Source organism: Vulpes vulpes, chromosome X (genome assembly GCF_048418805.1).
Source record: "Vulpes vulpes isolate BD-2025 chromosome X, VulVul3, whole genome shotgun sequence".
Lineage (NCBI taxonomy): Eukaryota > Metazoa > Chordata > Mammalia > Carnivora > Canidae > Vulpes > Vulpes vulpes.
The window spans coordinates 73,552,864-73,557,882 of NC_132796.1; the positions used below are offsets into that span (position 1 = coordinate 73,552,864).

General features: G+C 43.4%; 1 pseudogene; it reads left to right on the plus strand.

Annotated features, from left to right (window-relative positions):
• The first annotated feature begins 2,053 nt into the window (after positions 1-2,053).
• LOC112911528 (BCL2/adenovirus E1B 19 kDa protein-interacting protein 3-like pseudogene) lies at positions 2,054-2,937 on the plus strand (annotated as a pseudogene).
• The last annotated feature ends 2,082 nt before the right edge of the window (positions 2,938-5,019 follow it).

Below are 5,019 nucleotides of genomic sequence, written 5' to 3' on the forward strand. Positions count from 1 at the left end.
TGTTGTTGATAGCTCTGCCCTGCAAATTCTAATAGCCTTGGCCTCCCTAGTTCCTAACTTCATATCTTAATCTATGGAATACCACTGGGGTCTCCCTGGACTTTCACTCCTTGCACTGTGGCCTGAAAACTTTCTTCAGAAAGTAGGCTTGGGCAATCATAAGAATAACCTCATTTGTTCTCAGTATCTCAGGGATCACAGATCTTGTTGCCCAATGTCCACTGTTTTGAGAATAGTTGTTTCATAGATTTTATCCAGTTTTTTACTTGTTTCAGATTGGAAGGTAGTTCTAGTCTCTGTTACTCTATCCTAGTCAGGAGTAGAAATCCTGGTATGTCTTGAATAGATGTTTAATGTGGCCATTATGACTCTGGAGATCCTCATCCCCCTAACTCAGTTCTACCCTTGACTAAAGAACTTCATTCTCTTCATTCACTTCATTTCTCTAGAGGCAAAGACTTGCATTTCTCAAGGAGCGTAGTAAGGGCAGGATGACACAGCAATTTAAAACATGAACAAAAATTTTGCATCATATTGTAAAAGAAAATTTGCATCAGACAATTGTTAAAAAACAGCAAGGAGGACTTAAGATTATTGCAATAGGGATCAAGACTATTGCATAGAGAGGAGAGATTCAACTCAGTACCAAATACAAGGACAGCTGGGAATTTATGGCCAATGGGAAGGATGAGAAAGAGAATGGAAAATTATGAAGAAGAGTTTGATTAGGTATCGGGGGGAAAGAGGAACTTGATTAGATATCAAGCTTAATTTGATATTAATGTTGAGGGGATTCTAGATCACTTGGCTAACCAGAATTCCTTGTTAAAACAGCTTTGCAGGCTAAGACCAGGACCAAGGAGAAGGCCTAGTAGAAAGAAGGTTCAGAGGAGTCTGACTGAAGTTTTGGTCTAGGGGGATTCCTTGTCAGAATGTACTCGTGATTTCTGAAGCATGCCACACAGACATATTGTTTCAGGATCTCCTGTCTCTTTTGCTAACAATGCAGACAGACATAGGCACCCCTTCCCCAGATTCCATAAATCAAACACTCTTTTTCTTAAAAATTTTTTTATTGGAGTTCAATTTTCCAATATATAGCATAACACCCAGTGCTCATCCTTTCAAGTCCCCCCTCAGTGACCATCACCCAGTCACCCCAACCCCCACCCACCTCCCTTTCCAACATCCCTTGTTCGTTTCCCAGAGTTAGGAGTCTTTCATGTTCTGTCTCCCTTTCTGATATTTCCCACTCATTTTTTCTCCTTTCTCCTTTATTCCCTTTCACTATTTTTTATATTCCCCAAATGAATGATACCATATAATGTTTGTCCTTCTCCGATTGACTTATTTAACTCAGCATAATACCATCTAGTTCCATCCATGTTGAAGCAAATGGTGGGTATTTGTCGTTTCTAATGGCTGAGTAATATTCCATTGTATATATAGACCACATCTTCTTTATCCATTCATCTTTTCATGGACACCAAGCCTCCTTCCACAGTCAAACACACTTTCAACTGGGCCCCCAAACATACCTTATTATCGTGCTCCGCTGATGGATTCTAAAGCACAATAATACTGAAGAACCACCAGTAGTAGAATAGAAATAAAATTATATTGATACAAACATGGCTAGGAAAAGACTACAAAGGAATACACCAAAACGTCAGAGATCCTAGCAGTGTGTATGTAATGTGACCTAAATTGTCTTATTCTATATTAGGCTCTATTTTTAAAAACCTTTCAACATTACTCACAGTGGGATACATCATGAAATAGATGTGTAGATTTTATGTAATGGATTTTATTCTTATCTCAAAAAAGCATTTGAATCAATAGGGTATGTTAAATGTTGATCAAGCAATAATAATCAAGAAAGTAAAGTGTATAAATATATATGGGAATGTGCATATACAAATAGAAAATACAAAGGAATTTATCACTGATGGCATTTGGGAATGGTTGTGTGATTGAAAATGATTTTTAGGTGTTGCTGCCCGAGAACCAGAGACGGTCCTGCTGCGGCTGTAGCTCCTTCAGTAGCCCGACAATGTTGTCTCATTTAGTAGAGCAGCCGCCGCCCCCGCACAACAACAATAACTGCGAGGAAGGTGAACAGCCTTTGCCCCCGCCAGCCGGGCTCAACAGTTCCTGGGTGGAGCTACCCATGAAAAGCAGCAATGGCAATGATAATGGCAATGGGAAAAATGGGGGGCTAGAACATGTACCTTCCTCATCCTCTATCCACAATGGAGACATGGAGAAGATTCTTTTGGATGCACAGTATGAATCAGGACAGAGTAGTTCAAGAGCCAGTTCTCACTGTGACAGCCCTTCCCCACAAGAAGATGGGCAGATTATGTTTGATGTGGAGATGCACACCAGCAGGGACCATAGCTCTCAGAAGAAGAAGCTGCAGAAGGAGAGAAAGAAGTTGATGCTTTGAAGAAAAGTGTAGACTGGGTGTCCGACTGGTCCAGTAGACATGAAAACATTCCACCTAAGGAGTTCCACTTCAGACACCCCAAACGCTCCGTCTCTTTAAGCATGAGGAAAAGTGGGGCCATGAAGAAAGGGGGTATTTTTTCCACAGAATTCCTTAAGGTGTTCATTCCGTCTCTCTTCCTCTCTCATGTTTTGGCTTTGGGACTAGGCATCTATATTGGAAAGCGACTGAGCACACCTTCTGCCAGCACCTACTGAAGGAAAGGAAAGAACAGCCCTGGAAAAGCATGTGACCTGTGAAGTGGGGTATTGTCACAGTAGTTTATTTGAACTTAAGAACATTGTAAGCATGACCCAACCTACCACCCTATTTTTACATATCCAAGTTCCAGTAACTCTCCAATCCAGTATTTTATTCAAACTCTGTTGAGGCATTTTACTAACCTCATTCCCTTTTTGGCCTGCAAGACACGTTAGAATTTCCTAACAGAGTTTACTGTTACTTAGAAATTTGCAAGGGCTTCTTTTCCTCAAATGCCACCAGCAGATTATAATTTTGTCAACAATGCTATTGTCTCCTTTTATTGCCACCAGACTTAGACATGCATCATTCATGGTATAAATTTTACTCTTGCAAGATGACTACCATTTCTCTCTTAAAATGAGATCAGGTTAACAAATGATAGAACAGCTTTCTTGTTACTGTTTTTTTTCCAAGACAAAGCAAGCTTCCCTAAGCTTGAATTTATAGTTGTTTAAAAAGAAAACAGAGGGGCGGGGCAAGATGGCAGAAGAGTAGGGTCCCCAAGTCACCTGTCCCCACCAACTTACCTAGATAACTTTCAAGTCATCCTGAAAACCTACGAATTCGGTCTGAGATTTAAAGAGAGAACAGCTGGAATGCTACAGTGAGAAGAGTTTGCGCTTCTATCAAGGTAGGAAGATGGGAAAAAAAATAAATAAAAAAGCATCCAAGTGGGAGGGGCCCCCACGAGGACCCGGGCTAAGGTCCCGCTGCAAGTGCCCCCAGGACAAGAATGCCCAGTCCTGGAGAAGCAGGAGCTTTACCAGGCTTCCCAGATGGAAAGGCGCTCACAGGGAGTTGGAGCAGGATCCCAGGAGGGGCAGGGATGCCCTCAGGTTCCCAGGGGCATTAACAGAGGACCTGCACCCCAGGGGAGAGCGCACCAAACACCTCGGCTGAGCTCCCTAAAGGGCTGCAGCGTGTGCGCCCCTCGGGGCCCCAGGAGCAGCTCGGGGCTCCGCACGGAGGGGGCTGCGCAGCCCCAGGAGCGCAATTCCAGTGGCACAGGCCCGGGAGCCCAGGGCGCTGGGTGATGCAACCTGAGATCCAGCGCTCCACCCAGGACAGGCGGAGGCTGGGAGAGCCCAGGACAGTGAGGACACTCCTGCTGCCAGGCGGCTCCAAGCTGTGCAGATAGGCGCCCCCTGCCCTCTGGTGCATCTAGGCCCCTGCGGACCGAGAACTGCGGTAGTTACTGTGGGAGCTGACTCCAGAGCTGGAGAGCTGGCCACCAACACTGTTGTTGTTCCTCCTGGTGTCACATTGTACCTGGGACTGAGCAGGGGCCTCACAGGATAAACAACTCCCACTGAACTGTGGAGCTGGCAGGGGGCTGGGCAGCTCCCCCAGGTGCACACACCTGAGAATCAGCACAGTAGGCCCCTCCCCCAGAAGACCAGCCAGAAGGACAGGGGAAAAGCAAGTTATTGACCAAGCAACACTGAAAAAGTTCCAGGGGAAGTCGAGGGATATACAGTATATAAAATGAGAGGATACTCGCCCTTGTTTTTTGTTTTCTGTTTCCCCCCACTTTTTTTCTTTTTCTTCTTCATTTTTTCTCTCTTTTTCTCCTTTTTTCCAGTGCAACTTGTTTTTGGCCACTCTGCAATGAGTAAAAAGACTAGAAGGAAAAAATCACCTCAAAAGAAAGAATCAGAAACAGTCCTCTCTCCCACAGAGTTAGAAAATTTGGATTACAATTCAATGTCAGAAAGTCAATTCAGAAGCACAATTGTAAAGCTACTGGTGGCTCTGGAAAAAACATAAAGGATTCAAGAGACTTCATGACTGCAGAATTTAGATCTCATCAGGCCAAATTAAAAATCAATTAAATGAGATGCAATCCAAACTGGAGGTCCTAACAATGAGGGTTAATGAAGTAAAAGAACAAGTGAATGACATAGGAGACAAGTTGATGACAAAGAGGGAAACTGAAAAAAAAGAGAAAAACAATTAAAAGATCATGAGGATAAATTAAGGGAAATAAATGATAGCCTCAGAAGGAAAAATCTACGTTTAATTGGGGTTCCCAAGGGTGCAGAAAGGGACAGGGGTCCAGAATATGTATTTGAACAAATCATAGCTGAGAACTTCCCTAACGTGGGAAGGGAAACAGGCATTCAGATCCAGGAGATAAAGAGATCCCCCCCTAAAATCAATGAAAACCGCTCCACACCTCGACATTTAATAGTGAAACTTGCAAATTCCAAAATTAAAGAGAAGATCCTTAAAGCAGCAAGAGACAAGAAATCTCTTTTATAGGGAGA